This window comes from Nicotiana tabacum, chromosome 22 (assembly GCF_000715075.1).
Source record: "Nicotiana tabacum cultivar K326 chromosome 22, ASM71507v2, whole genome shotgun sequence".
NCBI classification, from domain to species: Eukaryota; Viridiplantae; Streptophyta; class Magnoliopsida; order Solanales; family Solanaceae; genus Nicotiana; species Nicotiana tabacum.
The window spans coordinates 72,554,146-72,574,974 of record NC_134101.1 but is presented as its reverse complement, the minus strand read 5'-3'; the positions used below and the strand labels follow the sequence as shown (position 1 = coordinate 72,574,974).

The following is a 20,829-nucleotide window of genomic DNA, read 5'->3' as shown; positions in this document are numbered from 1 at the left end:
TGAAAAGGTTTAAACTCCTGAAGTTCCAACTGCACATGTTAAACTCCATGAACAATTCATGCTATAATGTTCAAACTCCAATAGTCGTTCCTCGAATTTTTCGTGTTATACCTGGGGAGTATTTTTGTCTATGTTTTATTTTTGCAATAAGAAATTAATTATTTTCTCATTACATTTTAAATACGCTAAACTCTTATAGCATAGAATAAAAGTGGCTATTTCAATTTCTTCCCAAATTTAGATGGTTGCTTAGTTGATATCAAGCCACGATAGAACAAATACCGCCTGCTGAAAAATATATGCAATTAAGAACATGGAACCCACAAAAAAAATTGCTTGGATATTTATCGTTAGGAAACACAATGGAGAAAAGATATAGAAACCAAATGACACTGTTCTTGTGTTTGGGGATATGCTTTTCAGTCCCTCAAAGGCTGGTAGAGATCCAAGGCCCAAAACAACAACTGCGCCTGTATAAGTGGCATCTATTTTGTTATGAAAAATCATAAATAAAATTAGAAGGGGGCATTCCGAGAATTGAACTCGGGACCTCTCGCACCCTAAGCGAGAATCATACCACTAGACCAAATGCCCACGGTGTTGCTTATAATATCATGTAGCTTATATACTATATCATTTTTGATTGCAAAAGATTTCCTTTATATGCCAATTTTGTCTAGCGAAATATTTATCCAATAAGAAACTTTTCAAACTTTGTGGGGTGGATCTCCATTTTGTTTATAATCCTAATGGAAAAAGAATAAACAAGAAGAAGATGTCTCCTATTTACAAAAATCACATAGAATTACAGGTGGATTATCGAGCTAAATTTAAAATTGACAACGGATGATAGCTAAAACATGGTAATCTTTGTCCTAAAAAAATCTACAAATATTCAGTTCTGAAAATAAATTTCCAGCATTTGACCATTAGTCCCTTACCTTTTGAGTTCTCAGAAAATTAAGAGATATATGGACAGGCCGCCGCTTCCCTTTTCCTCCATACAAATTAATGAATTATAACAAAGATTAAGCTCATCATGTGTATTCATTCCATCTCTGTTTAAGTTAATAATAACAAACAAACTAAGAAGAAAAAAAAATCAGATGACTTGCTACAAACTTCTATAAAGGGTAAAGCTCCCCAGGCCACCAGGGTCTAATATGATAACTGTAGTATCATTAAGTAGGCATTAAAAGTAATAAACAAGTTGAATTAATCCTACTATATATTTATAATTAATCAAGTTGTTTGCAAGTGCACAAAACATTTAGCAAAGTTCTCATAAGTTTAATTTGTTAAGATCCATGTTGTCCAACTTGACGAAATGATCAATTTGCTTAATATGGCCAATCTTCTTTATGCATAAAGTTTCTATATATGTCTTTTATTCACCTTCCAAGATGATAAACTCCAGAAATCCAAGCACTCAAAAAGATGCTCCGTAATCAGTATCAGTATAGCACTAGTATATCTTACCTCAACTTGCTTCTTGTTTATCAACTACTTATAATATTGAAGATCATAAGAAAATAAAAATAAGAATTAGAGTTTGTTGAATAAGTTAAAGCAAAAGACCTGTAGTTTTTTGTTGTTTATTTATGTGGTGCAGAAAAATATGGGATGGTCCCCAGTTAAGGATGAATTGAAGATCATGTAAGTGTTTCCACGTAGGAGGCATGAAATGCAAGTACTTTTTTTTTTTTTTTTTTTTTTACATAGTGGAAGCGCAGAAATATTAATTTGTACGCATTTTAATTATTTTTTCGAATATTTTGTTACTTTTAATCAATATATCTTTGTTTATAAAAATTTAGACACCAAAAAATTTATTTTATTGGTGTTTAAATTTTAATCTCTCATAATTTTCATCACACTCCGTTGACACTCAAACCAACCTTTAGGGGTAGAAATGCCAACGTTCAGTGGGTTTATATTAAAATTGGGAGAAGTCTATATACGAGATTTGGGAGAGCCAATCCAATTGGAGTAATGCCACTTTATCAGGCTTAAAATCATCATCAATTTGGGATTAAGGAAATTGCAACTTGCTATTTTAATTATAAACGAGGTTAAGGGCTATTCAATAAATAGTTAATCATTGTTTAATTTTTTAATTACATTCAGATGCCAAACTAGAATCTTGCATGTGTAACAACTCCATGGACACACTCCTAGTGACTTTTAATCCCACATTAGAATGTGGCATCGTCTGACTCTGTCCTTCTCCTTTCCCCTTTCCTTCCCTTTTCTTTTCCTTTTTACCCCTATCCTTAATTAATTTCAAGATGACAACATAGAAAAATACGAAGGCATATCTTGAAACAATTCAAAATCTCTTACTTCGTGAAATCCGTCTTACATTTTTGCACTTCGATTCATGAATAAAATGAATACGATGCACAGAGTCCCCCAAATTAATTTATTCTAAGTTGAAACGGAGCATGTAATATATGGAACCCATTAAATTTAGAGTTCACATGAACACAATATTTTTTTTTCAAAAACCCTGCATATGTTAAGAAATTTACTAAATAACTATAAATATTTGACTGTAAATTCATATATTAACTTGATATCATTGTAGGAACTTATAAAATTTAAATTCTGAATCTGATCATATACATTATATATATATATATATATATATATATATATATATATATATATATATATATATATATATAAAACTCTCTAGATATGCTCTGCTCGATGTATGGAGTGAAGAGAAGATGCTGAATTGATGTACTACACGTGCACTGCTTATTCAATTAAATTCCTACGGAGTACTACTACTTTATTTAAACAAACCTCTCTTCTCAATTCCCTCAACGGCCAAGCTAGCTAGTTGCTACCGTCCTTAGAAACCTAGTGCATTTATTTACTTATTAAAATAAAAGTTTAACTACTACACAGGAAAAAATTATACTTTAAGACTTTAAGTTACCTAAGATTTACTAAGAACGAATTAATTACAAGTTACTTTTTGTAACAAACATGGATTCGTAATTTGTAACAAATGTTAAATAACCTACTACCAGGAAATAACGTATATTAGCAGTGTGCATTTTTGTTACATTAATATTCATGCATATAAATAAAAATAAAAAGGAATTAACCCAAATAATTGCCTACCTAATTTCTTAAACTAAAAATAGTTGGCAATTATATTTCTAACAACGATCACTCTAAAATATTGAAGGAAAAAAAAAGACATTTTTCTTTTTCTTTATATTCTTTTCTACCAAGGAAAAACCTTTTATGCATCTGCTCTTTTACGACGGAAGCTTTACTGTTTACCCATAAAATGATACAGTTGAATTTATACGTGGTTTATAGACAAGCGAATCGATTTGATCCCAAAACGATAAATAAATTAGATAAGAATGTAAGATTTAGCGTTGAAATCGAAATAAGACAATAAAGAGCTTGGTTCCGGGAGCAGAGCTTCCGAAGGTAGTAATAACAATGTTAAGAAATAAGAAAATAAAGTGTTATTGAGCTGTGAACAGTATATAACATAAGTTTGTCAAAAAATTCGTGTCATTCCAATGGTTGTTGGAATTCTTATTTATAGTTGCACCTAGGGTACAAGGTCTTAGGATCAAGCCCCTCTTAAATGATAATTATGGGGGTCATTGAAGAATGTGTAACGGCATACCATGAATGTCATATTCTCTATAACAGATTATGTATTTAATACTGCAGAATATTCTCCATTGAATGTTATCGGGTGATAGCTATTCACCTGGCTTCATGAGCAACATTCCCTTCGGGGGCTTCCCGGTGCCAACCGAGGCTGCTGCCCCCGTTCTTGACTTCCACTTGACTTGTTTTTCATCTGGTTCAGTTTCACGTGTCACTCTATTATATGAGCATTTAATATGAACCGATTTTACCCTATACAGATAGTCCCCTACTTTCTGGTGGTACATCCTTGTGTCATCGGAAAGTTGGTAAAGATATCTTTCTTGGCGAAAAATTTACTGACTCCCTGTGAAAAGTTTCTGATGCTTGATTAAATGCACGACTCTCCACATTTAATGCCCCGAATACGCGTCATCCCACGATTCAACAATCCTTTCACCTGTTCTTGAGGTAATCATGGCCACGATTTTAGCCGTCTATTACTTTACTTATACGCTTCCATCTTCTTCTTTTATATGTCATAATTTCTCAAACTTTCTTAAACTCTCTTTATTCAACTTACATTTGTTTTCAACTTCCGTTAATCTTCTTCTTCAGAGAAAAACCCTTACTTCCTTCTGATAACTATGGCTTTTTCTTCCAAAAATTCCAGTTCTTCAAAGAACAAAGAAAACACTAATGATGCTGATCCTCCTACGATGAGCACCATTATCCCCAGAAGGCTTACTAGAACTAAGAACTTTGAAGAGAAGTACCCAACTGCTAATCCCCGCACATGGGTTGTAGGTGTATATCCTTCTTCCATCCTCCCTTCCAGCATCCCTGTTGTGAAGGAAGACTATGGTTGTCAAGATTTGAACATCATCGCTCCTGACCTAGCGGAACGGGTTACCTTCTCCAAGAAGGGTTTTACTTACGTTTACACGTACCCCTTCACTCTGGGCATGTTCTCATTGAGCGGGGGGCTTGATTCTATTATCTTGGAGTTTTGCTTTGGTTACCAAGTCCGCTTGGCACAGGTGAGCCCTTTTGTGTGGCGGTCGATTGCCTATCTTCGGCGTTTATGCCATGGAGACGGGGGAAGAGCTCTCCCTGGCTTGACTCATGAACCTTTATTCCCCCAAGATCTTCTATGGGAGAATGATAAATTTTAGCATGCGTGGTCACCATGCTTTTCTCAACAGCATGGACAATGACAACGACAGTGGATGGATGAAGCGGTTCGTTGTAATTGCCACCAGGGACATCATCCCGGTCACAACTCCATCCTGAATCATGGAACCGTACTCGTAAGTTCAACATATGTCTTTCTATCTGATTAAAGGTTGTCCCATGCTACTACTGATCCTTCTTCTTTCATTATTTCAGCAGCTCGGTGGACACCACCAAGGGTTGAAGTCTTGGACCAGTGGATCCAGAAGATTTTGGATGTCACTACGCCTAAGACCCGCTGGTCAAAAAAACTGGCCCTTAAATACGGGTGGAAGGCAAAAAATCATGGTAGGTTGAACTTATCTTATTTTTACTACGTATAGGAAAACCGAATAAGTTTTCTCTCTTGTTGAATTCAGGTCTTCCACAGGGCTCTGTTACCATCCCCGAGGAGGATGTTTTGGCTGATCCTACTGATGCGACGAGGTAACTGCAGGAGGATTTCACCCGAACATGTGTCATCAGGCCTGCCCCTTGTGCAAGTGCTTCCTCTCAGACTCCCCGGCCGAAGAACAAGCAACTAAAAAGGCGACGTTCCTCCACGACCGAGGGCAAAAATAAAAAGGCGAAGAGTACCACGCCCGAGCTATCCGCAGACACTATGGTTATCGATGATGATGGATGAGCCAATGATGAGGGCGCTTCTCTACATAGAAGAAGGCGACCTTCATCATCTCAACAAAATGCTCAATCAGTTGAGCTAATTAAACCAACTGAGGATGACGTTCATGTGCTCTGGGGGGAATGTGATATAGTGGAAGATGCCAACTCTCACTTCCGAGCTCCAGTCCCTGTTCCTGGTGCCGTGAGGCTGGGTTCCGGGTCTCTTCCATCTTCGGTTGATGAGAAACCAACAACTAGCACTACTTTTGCCGCAGCTGTTTCTTAACCTACAACACAATCTACTTCATCTCCTTCTTCACCAACTTTACCTTCGCCACCAGCAACTGCTATATCATCTCCACCGGTCGAAGTCGTGCTAGAAGAGGTTATCCCTCTTCCCAGTCCCCGGTTCATGGGAATTGGGACATAACTATTCGGCCCCCTCCAATGATCCTCAAAGGAGGAGGAGTGTTTCCCTCTCAGTTTCTACCGAATTCCATCTACTGTCTCGGCCGGTGGAACTTGCTAATTATTTGAAGCCTCTGGCTTCAGAGATAGATAGGAATAAAATACAGTCTCTCTCGGGAGAGTATATGTTGAACAATGCCTTGCATAACGTAGCGGTGATACGATCTTTGTTTCCTCTGTTGTTCCTTTTATCTTTGTTATGGCAGGATTATTAATTTGTACTTTTTTTGCAGGATATCTTCCTTGATACCGAGAACCTTCTGAGGTTGATCCTTGACAAAGAGAAACTCACATCCGCGCGGGATCAATTATTTTTCGAGCAGTATCAAATTGTTGCCCGCCTCCCGAAACTGGAAGCACAAGCTACTGAGGCCGTCGAGTTGGAGGCTCGGTTGCAGCAAAGCGAGCAAAAGGTAGTGACCCTTAGTCAAGAGGATGCCCTGTTAAGGGTACAATTTGAAGAAGTTAAGGCAAAATGGGTTGAGGTCCAAAATGTCATTCTTGCTGCTGCCGATCGCGAGATTGCCTCTACTAAAAGACTGAATAATTTGGAGGTAGCCTTGAACTCCAAAGCTGAAGAAGCTGCTGCTGCTTTGGAAAAGCATGCTCGGTTGGAAGAGAGGCATAAGAGGGTCATAGAGCATAATAAAGTCTTTAACTCCACCATCCGTGACCTTGATATCAGCCTCCAGTTCGCTAGATCTGAGCGAAATAACCTTCCGACCGAGGTTGGCCGTATTAAGGAAGAACTTCAGCGTCGAGCGGCTTCCCTCATTGTTGAAAAAACATATTCTATGTATAACATGAGGAGAAAAATCTTAAAAGAGGACAAAGCGGGCGTCATTGACTTTGATGCCAAGATAGCCAAGGCCTGTGAGCTGGAGTCAACTGCACGAAGAGGTCTCCCGGTCCAACCTGATGCGACTGACTTTTCTGGTTCTGGTTCCGGTTCTGAGTTCTCGGGAAATGAAGAAAAACCTGAAGGGTATGACGGTGAAGGCCAAGATCTTGATCCGGCAGCAGATTCGCCTACTTCTCCTGAGGGTACATATGTTTCTCTTTCCCCGGGTTCCGGGGATGCAATAGTTTAGGTTTTTGCTTTCTTTCCATTTTGCTTTTCCTTTCCATATTTTTGTACTTTTTCTGCTTGGCACGTTTGTTGTATATAGAAGTGCTTTTTTTTTTTTTATGTATTGCACAAGTTTTTCTCTTTGTGTCGAATTATACAAGGCTTCGGGTGCATTTTTGTCACGACCCAAACCGTAGGCCGCGACGGGTACCCGGTGCCTTACTAAACTGAGTACCAACGTAACATGCCTTTTATCATACCATCATGGGTAAGTAGGCCAGAAGGGTCATCATGAGCTAACCAGAATAAAACATAGGGGAATACTAGACATAGGACGACCCAACATGATATAGAAACTTATACATGTGACATACGGTCCTATACGACCGAAATGATCATTTGTACACTCAAAGCATAGGCCGACAAGGCCATACAATCATCCATATACATGACATATGTCTACAGACCTCTAATAGTACATAAACATCATAAAGGCCAGGATAGGGCCCCGCCATACCAATCTATACATGTCCAAAGCATACTGACCAAATAGGCAACTTTCGAGTAAGTGTAGTGCACCAACACCTTCCACTGAGCTGATAGCCTACTAGGAGGACTGTCAACCTGTCTATCAGGACCTGTGGGTATGAAATACAACGTCCCCAGAAAAAAGGGACGTCACTACAAATAAGGTAACGTGTATGTAAGGCATGAAAAGCAGTATATAAAAGACATGAAAGAAACATAGAGTAAAGAACTCAACCTGTAAGTCTAAATAGCTCTGTGAATCATAAAACATTAATAATGTCATGCATATGCGTATAAATGTCATATCATGCGTAGATATATGCGTACATAATGTCATCAAGCCTCTGAGGGCATCCCATCATATCATCTCGGCCTTTGTGAGCGAAATCATCAACGTATAGCAGTTGATCAGGTGGTGGTGCATATTTAATGCCATAACCTTTCCCCATACCCCATATACATATAATATACGCGTATATAATGCCATCTGGTCATATATCAATATACATATATAAATGAATGCAATGCATAAGAAGTAAGTCAATAAGATCTCTCGGGATGTCATAAGATCAATATGCCTTCGTTTAATATCATGAAATAAACTCTATCAACTTACGTATTTTCTGATACCCATGAACAAACGATATAATAATAGTATACATAGGGAATCAAGAACATATGCATCCCTAGCACTTCAAAGAATAGAGTCACTTGTGAAAGTTGCGAGTTTGCTCGTTTCGTTGTATCATATGGGCCAAAAGGAAAGAAGGGATAGCATTAACATACCTTAACTCTGTTGAGTCCTTAATACCTTCCAAGAAATTCTTCAAACAACTCAACTCAATTTACCATAGCATAAGGAGATATAAAATCAGTGCTGAGTAAAGGCTAAGTCCGCAACTTAAACTAGTAGCTCGTTTATATAAATTTGGGCAGTATATCCCCGGTAACAGGGCCTCCTCCAATACCATATACCAACAACAACAACCAGACAATACAATAATAACAACATCAACAATAGGGTAAAAATATTTCATTAACAAGTCATCAACATATCACGATGAGCGGCAAGCTCGAATTGAATCCCTTTAGCACCCTTCAACCCCATTATCATTCATTCTTGAACTTAGTAATTTATCCAGTATAATAACCAATACCTTTTAAAGGATTTCTAACCTTGTACTCAATTTTAAAATTACCCAAAATAGCCTAACACAAGATAATATCACTATGGACAACTTCCAAGTGCTTTATAGCCATTTACTTCCTAGTTACGAATTTTCTCAATGAGATTGACATGTAAACCAACACAATCATACTAAATATATCATAGCCAACTTATTTTTCATAATTTCCAGCCATATGAAGTCATATACACAACTTCAAAATTGTCCAATAAGATATAACAACTTCTTATACAACTTCAAGTTCTATCTTGTAATTCTTCATCCAAATAACTTAACCAACACATAGATAAGCTTAAGCCCAAGCAATAGGGTATTATACATACCTTAAATAATTAGAAAAAAATCGAACGAAAGCTTCCCTTAGCTTACAAGCACCCTTTATGACATCACAACACCATAAAGACTCTTTTCTTCACTTAGGCTAAAGTTTGAGGTTAGGTCTAGGCAAAACCACCTTGGATTTGACTTTGAATTGTGGAGGATTGTTAGAGAGGTGTTGAGAGAGTTTTGGAACTGTCCTTGGTCGAAAATAACTAAAAAGGAGCCGTCCAAACCCTTTAAAATGTTCAAGGGTCGTCCACCGCCTAAGTGGGTCCCATTAGGAGCTGCTTGCGCAGTCTCTAAAAAATATGAATATCTCTCTACTCCAATATTATATCAACAAACGGCTTAATTCTTTAGAAACTAGACTCGTAGATATTCAATTTGATATTTGGATCATCCCTTAATTCCAAGTATATTGGGAGAAAAATGCAACTACATTTGACCTAAATTTCAGCACATTATGAATGAAACTTGTGATGACGTTTGCCAAATTTTGTTCCACAACTCGCTTGACTTTAAAATATAATACACGAATATCATACGACTAAAATAATTCATAACACAACCTCCTTGTCATGTTAAGCACCCTAGTCGCACCCCAAAAGTACATGTTATAATATTCCAAACTTGTCGACTTTCGACGAAACTTATTTTCTTCAATTCATTTAGCGTTGAAGCTTTCCAACCCTCTTGGTACTTGTTATTCATGATCTTAAATATTTGTAACCTCTAAGGTAACATGATTAACTTACTTTATGTACTTTCAAAGACAATCTCATTTCTGAGCTTACATCAATTGACTTAGGACGTACTCTCACGTACAAAAACATCGGGTTAACAATTTTTCCCCGATAGCGTTTAGATTCCGAGGATAAATTCTTCCGGAATCAACCCTTTACCTTGAGGGTTTCATAAGAGAGGACCCTCTTATATTTAAGGTGCTCTTGAAGAGGATGTCTCCTGTTCATTCTGGCACTAGCATTTGAAGTACTTGTTTAACTTTCAAATGATAAAATTAATTCCTTGTTCGGACAATAAACAAGATAAAAATAAAATGACTTTACTTTTATTCTTTCCATTTTCAAAAGTACATAAGCTTTCGTTGTGCTAAAAATAAATTGCCATTACTTGTGGCTAACTTGTATAACTCGTTTCTTCAGGGCTGGCCGTGCAGTCCCCGGCCCCGGTGATAAAACTTTGTTCCGGATTTTGTAGTCCCGGTTAATATGGAAGTCATGTTTCCGTATTCTCATATCATTCTCATCCCCCCAGTGTTCAAATGAGAAGAATGCGAGTTTGAATACTGGAAGTCTTGCTCCTTTGAAAATTCCACTAGTGAATTGTTGGATAATCTCTGGTTAGATAACAAGATTCACTTCCCATTAGGAACTTTGCTATAGAGCGAAAGACTACCTAACCATCCCCTAGTGATTTGCACTCTTGAACGGTCGGGTAACCTTTGGCCCGATAGCAAGCTTTGTTTCCCGGTAGGAACTTTGCTATCGAGCAAAAGACTATCTAACCGTCCCATAGTGGTTCATTGCTTGCATGCCTTGTCATTTAAAGATCTTATTTCTGTTGATGAAGCTTCCTTCGTAGTACGCCTTCCGTTGTTGTTTCATTAAAAACCTTGCTAGAAAAACCCAATTGGGACAAAAACTGGACGAAAGGATAAAAAGTGCAGCACATACTTTCAGTATAAGTGGTGTTCATTAGCAATCATATCTTTTGAAGTATGCCACGTTCTAGTTGCTTGGCAACTTTACTTCATCCTGATTTTCCAATTCGTATGACCTTTTACCGGTGAGAGATGAAACCCGGTAGAGGCCTTCCCATGTCAGACCTAGCTTTCCTGTGTTGAGCTCCCGGGTGTTTTGAGTTACTTTCCTTAAAACCAAGTCTCCTACTTTGAAAAAGTGGAGGTTGGCTCTTCGATTGTAATATATTTCCTTTCTCTATTTTTGGGCTGCCATCCTTATATGCGCCAAGTCCATACGTTCTTCGAGCAACTCCAATTTGACCAATAATGGTTCGTTATTTGTTTTTTCATCCGCCCGAAAGTATCTCAAGGCAGTTTCTCCCACTTCCACCGAGATCAAGGCTTCTGATCTATATATGAGAGAGAAAGGAGTCTCCCCCGTGCTTGATTTGGCCGTTGTTCGATATGTCCATGATACTCCCGGCAACTTTTCGGGCCATTTTCCTTTGGCTGCTTCCAATCTCTTTTTGAGATTTTGGATAATCACCTTGTTTGTTGATTCTGCTTGACCGTTTACACTCAGGTGATAAGGTGATAATGTGCTTCTTTTTATTTTCAGGTCTTCAAGGAATTTTGTGACCTTTGTGCCTATAAATTATGGCATATTGTCTCAGGCTATCTCTTTTGGTATCCCAAACCTGCAAATTATATTCTCCCACAGGAAATCTACCACTTCGCGCTCGCTGATTTTCTGGTAAGGACCTACTTCAACCCACTTAGAAAAGTAGTCAGTCAAATTAAAAGACATCTTACCTTACCGGGAGATGGTGGTAGTGGACCGACTATATCCATCCCCCATTTCATGAATGGCCAGGGCAAAAAAACCGAGTGCAGTAGCTCTACCGGTTGATGTACCAACGGTGTGTCGCATTGACACTTGTCGCATCTCTGAACATAAGCCTTAGCATCTTGTTCCATCCGGAGATAGTAGTATCTCGCGCTAATTATCTTTAACACCAAGGAATCTGTGCCCGAGTGATTTCCGCAGATCCCTTCCTAGACTTCCCTCATGACATAGTTAGCTTCAGAGGCTGCCAAACATCGGGTCAATGAGCCTTGGAAAGATCTTCTATACAATTGGCCTCCCTTGAAGCTGTTTCGAGCCGCTTTAATGCGCAGTGCCCGAGATGCCTTGTGATCTTCAGGTAGCTTCCCGTGTTCGAGATAGTCAATGATCTCATTTCTCTGGTCCCAGACCAAATTGGTTGCATTTACTTTGTAATAGTTGTCTACATCCAATGCCGAATGCATAAGCTGCACGACCGTTCCGAAGTCCATTCTCTTCATTTCTGTGGATGATCCCAGATTGGCTAGTGTGTTTGCTTTCGCATTTTTTTCCTCGGGATGTGTGTAATTTACCATTCCCTGAACCGTGCGAGCAGAGCCTGGACTTTCACTACATATTGTTGCATGCGTTCCTCTTTGGCTTCGAAGATCCCGTAGACCTGATTTACTACCAATTTGGAATCACATTTGATTTCTATGACCTCGGAGTCCGGTCCCCGGGCCAACTCGAGTCCTGCAGTCAAAGCTTCATACTCAGCTTCATTGTTAGTAAGAGGAACAGTTCTTATGGCTTGCCTTAGGGTTTCTCCTAAGGGCGTGATTACCATTACGCCGAGCCCGGACCCTTTCACATTGGAAGATCCGTCTGTGAATAAGGTTCAAACTCTTGATGTCGATTCCGACACCATCACTGATTCTTTGGTAGCCAAATGTAGCAGCCCCGGATTGAAATCGCCAACAAAGTCGGCCAAAACTTGTGACTTAATCACAGTTCTGGGTTTATACTCTATGTCAAATTCACTCATTTCGACTGCCCACTTGGCTAGCCTACCTGAAAGTCCAGGCTTATGAAGGATATTTCGCAGGGGAAAGGTTGTCACCACGACTATCGTTTCCAGATGCGGGTAGCGAGTTTCTTCCCCCGTCAAAATTTTACTAACATAATAGATAGGAGATTGTGTACCTTCATCCTCGCGGACTAAAACGGCACTTACCGCTACCTCCGAGGCCGCTAAGTTAACCAGCAACTATTCGCCTTCCTCCAATTTCGACAATAATGGAGGGCTCGATAAATACCTTTTTAAATAATTTAGAGCCTGCTGGCATTCCGGAGTCCATTCAAAGTTATTCTTCTTTTTGAGAAGTGAAAAGAAGTGATGACATTTTTCTGAAGACCGAGAAATGAATCTGCTTAAAGCGGCTAGTCTTCCTGTCAACCTTCGGACCTCTTTTATGCTTGATAACTGGCCAGGGATGTCTTCGATGGCTTTAATTTTATCGGGGTTGACTTCGATCCCCCTTTGCGATACCAGGAATCTCAGGAACTTACCGGAGCTGACGTTGAATGTACACTTTTCGGGGTTAAGCTTCATGTTGTGCTTTCTTAGGATGTCAAAGGTTTCTTGAATGTGTTTAATATGATCACCTGCATTCAAAGACTTAACCAGCACATCATCTATGTAAACTTCTGTAGTTTTCCTTATTTGTTTCTCAAACATTTTATTTACGAGCCGCTGATAAGTGGCTCCGGCTTTCTTTAGCCCGAATGGCATCACATTATAGCAATATATGCTGAAGTTCATTATGAACGAGGTTTTTTCCTGATCCTCCAAGTTCTTCTTGATTTGGTTGTACCCGGAGTAAGCATCGAGGAAACTCATCAACTCGTGCCCAGCCGTCGCATCAATCATATCATCAATGTTTGGCAATGGGAACGAGTCTTTTGGGCACGCCTTATTTAGATCCTTATAGTCTACGCACATGCAAAATTTATTATTCTTATTGTAACTACCACTACGTTATCAAGCGATCAGGATACTTTAACTTTCGAATTGAACCGATATCAAGCAAACGAGTTACCTCTTCTTTGACGAATTTATTTCTGACCTTGGTAATAGGGCATTTTTCTACCTCGCCGGAGGGATGTTAGGATCCAGGCTTAGTTTGTGCAAGACCACTTCTGGCAGGATACCTGTCATATCTGCTTGCGACCATGTAAAGTAGTCAACATTAAATTTAAGAAATTCAATAAATCCAGACCTAAGCTCGGGGTTGAGCACTATCCCCGAGTGGAATTTCCTCTCCAAGAATTTGTCAAATAATGTAACTTGCTTGAGTTCTTCCGCTGTGGATTTGTTGCGCTCATTTCTTCTGGTACCTGAAAATATTGTGGTACCTGATAGGATTCCGACGATTCCTCGCCTCGGTTGACTTCATTTTTCTCTGGAGCAAGCACCGGTTCCTGTAATTGCTATGCCGCATGCTCCTTCCTTTTAGTGAAAACTGAGACCGCGTTCATCTCCCTTGCTACCGATTGATCACCCCTTATCTGTTTAATTCCCTCTGGTGTTAGGAATTTCAGGAGTTGATGATACGTTGACGGTACAACCTTCATCTCATGTAGCCATGGTCTTCCAAGAATGATATTATACCCCATATCACCATCTACTACTTCGGAAGGTGTGGTCGTCATACCCCTTCGGCATTTAGGGGCAACAGGATTTTTCCTCGGGTTGCTACACTTGCTAAATTGAACCCGATGAGGAGCTTTGTGGCCGGAATTATGCATCTGGTTAGTTTGCCTTATTCTAGCACTCTCCATTAAATAATTTTGGCTAAACTCTCTGGGTCTACCAAAATGTGTTTAATCGTTAAATCTAAATCATTAAGAGAGATTACCAGGGCATCGTTGTGTGGACGTAGGAGTCGATCTGTGTCCTTCTCCGTGAAGGTGATGTCGTTTACAGTGACTTCCCGTAGTCTCTTGCTATGGGTCACCGATATCTTCATCTTTTTTTCTACCGAGAAAGTTACACCATTAATCTCGTTCCCCCCAAAAATCATGTTGATCATCAGACGAGGGGGTCTTCTCCCGCTTCCGAGGGTTTCGCGTTATTCCGTTTGCGACCATAGTAGTTCTTGGCCTGATCGCTTAAGAATTCTCTGAGATGGTCATTTTTCAGTAACGTCACCACCTCCTTGTGTATATTCTGGCAGTCCCCAGTCCGGTGGCCATTGGTTCCATGGTACTCGCACCATAAATTAGGATCCCTCTGACTGGGATCAGATCTCATTGGCTTCAGGAACGGAGCTTCCTTAATGTTCCTCATAGTCGATACTAATTCCACAACGCTGATGTTGAAGTTGTTTTCGGATAACCTGGGGTAGGCGGAGTTTCGGGAGCGCGATACCTCTTTGTCCTGCAATGATCTGCTATTCTAGCTGTGATCAGATCTCCTATCGGTAACAAATCTATCCACCGACTGAAAACCTCTGAAAGTACGGGGAGGGGGGGGGTGAATTGTAGCCTTTTAAAAATTTCTAATCGACTATGGTATGCACTTAGTCGACTGATGCGGAGACAGACTGCATAATATTATTAGTACTTTGATTCAATCAAATACTAATTCTCAACAAACAATAATTGCTTATAATAACATATGAAAGCAGTAAGGTAAATGACACCAGGAATTTATACTGGTTGGAACCAATGTGGTATCCTACTCTAGTCTCCTTGAGTTACAAGGATGTTATCTCTTGATCTCTTTGTAATATGAGTTGTGTACAACTTGTGTGATTTTCAACATTCACCACCAATATTTACAAGATTGATTTTTACTCGCTCACCAACAACGAACAAGGGTTGGCTTTAACACACTCACCAACAACGACTCTTTGGTTTTAACTCGCTCACCGAATTAACGAATAATGACACAACCTCACACTGCCTCTCCAATATTTTTCAGTCTCTCTTTACTCTTTTGTGTACACAGTAAATTTACTAGAAGTAAATTTTAATGCTTGTTAAGAGTAGAATAAAGAACTTGTAGTTGGATAGACAATTGTATAGAAGGCTGCGTGTCTGATCCTTGAGTTCACCTATCTTCTTATAGGAGAGTTGTTTATTGATCCTTCATGAGAGATGAGCTGAATTCACTTTAAGTCCTTGCTTTCCATACCGGAAATCCAAGGAGTGCTCCATGCTCCATTATTTATTAAAGAAAGGGACAACACTCAAATTGTCTCCCACTCAAATTGTCATGCTCCATGCTTTATTAAAGAAAGGGACATCTCTCAAATTGTCTCCTATTATATTACTTCACTTTGTTTCTCGATCTTCTTTGAGTTACTGCAATTAACAAGACAAAGTGAGTGAACTTGATTTGCCTTATTTTCATCATTGAACCTTAAGAGTAACACATCTTTCATTCCGGATATCTTATTTCTTCATAGTCAATTTCGAACAACTTCTTCTGCCAATCCATAAAATATTTAGTCACAAATATTCTTGCCCTTATGAATTACTCCTTCCTTTATATTATCTACAAACACTTATATAACATTAGTCAAGACTTTTTTATGAATATTGATCATTATTAAAATTCTAAACTTAACAATCTCCCCCTTTTTGATGATGACAATAAGTTAAAAAGAGTTTGACTAATTTATGGATACTTCTCTTTTCTTTGCAAGTGTGCTCCCCCTGTTTTTAAGTTGGTTGTTGATTTGAATTTGCACTTTTGAACCTGTAGCTCACTTGTAAAACACCTGCAACTCCCCTGTAGCTCACCTGCGACTCTTTTTCTTTCTTCTTCCCCTTTGACATCAATAAAAAAAAGCAAGAGAAACTCCCAGCAGACGTACCATGCAGTAATAGTACTAACTAAGAAGGCATAAATTTTATACAACTAAATAGTTGTAGTGAGCGTAGTCGACTAATGCTCACCCCAGACACGACCAAAAAAAATAGTCTTAAACTATCACACAAAGCAAAAAGGATTGTCTTAAGCATCCTAAACATTCAGTGCCTTCCAAGGAAATATTTCAGGGTGTTGATCATTGCATGAGCTTTCATAAGAGGCATCAATGTCCGTGGTGAGGTTAATAATTACTTGATACCTACAATGTGTGCTGCATCATCATTAGCTGGCCTGAAGAAGAGGATTTGTTGGCTTCAGATTTTAGTCCCACACTGCTCTGAGTAGGGATGACATGTGACGCTTTGTCATTTTTAAGCCAAGTTTTCTCAATTAAGGTATACCCCATCATGGCAAATGCAGTCTTTTCATAGGTGCTGGAGATAATCTTTGGAACATAGAGAGTTAGGTCCACTTTCATGACTTTCAGGATGTGAGAAACTAGTAAACTATAAGGCAGGCTGCTCGCAGAAGAGGAAACGTCCCTGATACTTTCAAGCACGTATTGACGTACCCAGACAAACCAGTTTATAGCTTTACCATTTACCAAACAATACAGAACAGATACATCTTTAAGAGACAAAGTATTCAGAGAACCAGTACGGGGTAGCAATAATTTGGGCTAGAACATGATATTCAAACTTCAAGTTCTTAGGACCTATATTAGGGTTTTTTTTAGAAAGAACAATTTTGGCCTCATAAAAAGATACTTCAAAATTTTCTGGCCAGGATTGTTGCACAAATAAATTGAATCCAACAAAATTTATAGCAAGGATTTTTTTGTTTTTAAACTGATAAGAATCAAGGATGATGCGAGTTCCTAAGACCATGGTTTCTAAATTGTCTTTATCATTCACAAAAGAGTTTGTATAAACATGCGCACATGCTATTCATAGACAGTGTTACCAACAATATTAGATAGGGAGACAAGTTGGCAATCCATTGAGTACAAAGAATAAAAGATTGCATCAAAGACTTAATTAAAGTGCATCTAAAGTAATAAGCTAGATAGACTAGTTACTTTCCTGAAATATTCCGTTTATGTCGAACATATTCTTCCATGGTAGGTAAAGGCTCCCCCTTATTCTAAGGGTTCCATAGTCATGCTCTCCCTGCCTTCATGAACATTGTCTATAAACTTTGCAAGTAAAGTTTTGTACCAATATATCTTTCTCCCCCTTTTGTCATCATAAAAAGGGTGAAAATATCTTGCAGAAATTATGTAAGAAAGTATTCACAATTACATAATTTAGTCGAAAGCTTAGTATAATCATTTGAATGAAGCGTAGCAAAAATTAAAAAGAAACTCATGGGACACTTGGTTTTTCCAAAACATCATTTAGCATATAAGAAGGTGTAATCGCACACAGTCACTTGAAAATCACTAGATGATTTAAAAAGATTAAGAAACTTTTGATAACCTCAAATGTTAAACTTTCAAAAATTTTGAACAAAAGTTTAAGACCCTTAGAAAGACTACAACGTATTAATGCATATAGGAGTCAAGAAATGGTCATGTATTCATATTACATGAAAGTCAACTTCTTTTTACTAGTGTAGAATAGATCTTCATGAAACGACTATTTGACTATCTACTTTAATCAACTATTCTTCACACATAATTAAGGGAACCATTTTCTAAAGGATTCATCACTCAGCAAGAATTCATATAATCTTGCTTATCCAGTCTTAGAACCATATCTAAGCATAAAATAAGTCATTAGTAATAAGTGATTCATCTCTGACTTTCAGGTTAACTTTTTTTTTCTCAATGTGAGAGAATATCTGTACGCTACAATAGCTTCACATGAAAAAATATTCACTCTTGGCTAGATGCGCCTGTTGAACCTTATACTTATCTTTTTCATGATATGAGAAAATTAAAAGCCAATATTTATATTTCAGTCCACTTTGTTGCGTGCAAGGTTTACATTTGAGAATATTCTATTAGATCAAATCAATTAGTTCTTGCATACAATAAGCCACAATTTAGAAGTCAACCAAAAATCTTTTGTGGCACTATACCGATATTATATAGGATCAGGTATACCAAAATATCTGTTATAAAAAGGCAATAGAGAGTCGGTCATACCTTGATACTTTATTCGATTGGTGGACTTACTAAATTTCTCTTTGCTTCATATTATTTTGAATGTGAAGATAAAAGTTAATTCTCTATCATGCTTATTTCCAAATCGATCATCTCCCAGAGGCTTAAAGCTTGTCATGCTTTTAGTTAGTATTAGATAAATATGCTCTTAAATGCATAGTTGGAGAGAAAAATAATTGTCAAATGATAATTATGAAATTCTTTTAAATGATAACGAGTCTTGGTCACAAAAAGATGGTCCAAAAACTTTTAACTTCAGAGAAAGATGAGAGAACAAGGTTATGCTATTTTCAAACCATTTAAAAAATATTTCAGCATCCATACAGAGATAATTTACAAACTTTGTAATGTGCACATGAAAAATAACATTCTAACAAAACTCTCCATGAAGAAACAAACCTTCTTGTTGTGAAACCTTGGGCTACAATGTATATGAAAATAAATTATAGGGAACATTAAACACAGTTATGAGGGAATTGTACAAATGCCAATTTTGTTCTGAAGGAAACAAAATCTTTCTTCAAGAAAAGGTTTTTTAAAAATATCCGCTAACTGATTTTCAGTATTAACAAATTCTAACACAATATCTCCTTTAGCAACATGATCACGTATAAAATGATGCTTGATCTCAATTTGCTTAGACCTAGAGTGATGCACAAAGATTTTTGATAAACAAATTGCACTAGTATTATCACACATAATAGGAACAAAATTAAGACATAAATCATAATCTAACAGTTGATTCATGATCCAAAGTATTTGTGTGCAGCAATTGCCTACTGCCAAATATTCAACCTTTGTGGTGGATAAGGCCACACAATTTTGTTTCTTGCTGTGCTAGGATATAAGGAATTTTTCAAGTAATTGGCACGTTCCACTTGTGCTTTTTCTATCAAGTTTATATCCTGCAACATTTGCATCTGAAAAGCCTTTGAGATTGAAATTTTTCAAACTTTCATACCATAAGCCATAGTCGACTGTCCCTATTAGATATCTGATAATACATTTAACAAGAATCAACTGACTCTTTAGGAGCTGACTTATATCTAGCATATTTGCAAACACTAAACATAATATTTGGTTGACTATCTGTAAGATATAGTAGTGAGCCAATCATACCTCGATACATTATTTCATCAACACTCTTACCGTTTTTGTCTTCATCCAAAGTAGTTGATGGACTCATAGGTGTTCCTATGACCAATCTAATCAAGATTTCTTGTAGATATCCATGATTGCAGCTCCTTTGCTTGATAATAGATTTTCATATTTTTTATTCTTTCAGCTTTGTTCAGTAGAGAATCCATCATTCATCGCTTAATGCTTCTTCATGTCTGTCTAATTCGACTAGCATGGATGTGTCGTTATCCTGTTTATTGCTAGCCATCCACTGAAAGTTCTCCATCCTTATTCACAATTTTCTTAAAAAAGTATTAGTGTAATGAAATTGCGTATGTTGAGATTTCTCTACAATTAATATTCTGAATTTCATAAAATCGAAAGTAGTAATGAATAAGGAATATACCAAGAGTCCTACCAAGACAGTTACAACCAAAGGGAACAAGATAACCAAAAAATAATTTCTCTTTCTTCCCATAGCTCAGATAGAATTTCATTCAAGATAAGATCCAAAAAAAATAATATTAAGGCACATATAAGCCAATGATAGCAATTTATACAAAAATGATGCTTTCAATTCTGCATTCAATTCAGGCGCCAAACTAAATATGTGAGAAATTATGAAAAATATCGAACAAATACTATAACTCACATCTATGATCAAATGCATTATTTTCTTATTTAGGAATATAACCTAGGCAAAAATATCAATAGAAACATATACATGTATCTTCTAAACTTTTGAGTCATAGGAATGGTCAAGTATCTCCACATGTGCATAAGTTATTTGCCTTAAGGTTAAACAACCTTCTTGAATTTGAAAGAAGTATTGATACTCTTACCAAGAGAATGAACATCAAAAGTAAATCTCCTTTTTAAAATTTTTTTAAGCACATGACGACATAAAAAATATATGTATGCTTGTTTATCCTAATGTTAATACAAATGGTATGGTTCATGCAAGACATACATTCGTGCTATTTAAAATCTCTAAGTCAAGGATAAAAATAATACCAAATAGAATTATAGAATAATGCAGCTAGTTGACTCGAGCAATATATACTTATCATATTGCACTTAAAAGAATAACTAGATACGTA

The 20,829-nt window shown here is 37.6% G+C and overlaps 1 non-coding gene across 1 annotated transcript; it reads right to left on the bottom strand.

The window, feature by feature from the left end:
- Positions 1-522: 522 nt before the first annotated feature.
- Positions 523-594, bottom strand: TRNAP-AGG (transfer RNA proline (anticodon AGG)). The gene has a single exon. It is a non-coding gene; the product is annotated as a tRNA-Pro (tRNA).
- Between the last annotated feature and the right edge of the window lie 20,235 nt (positions 595-20,829).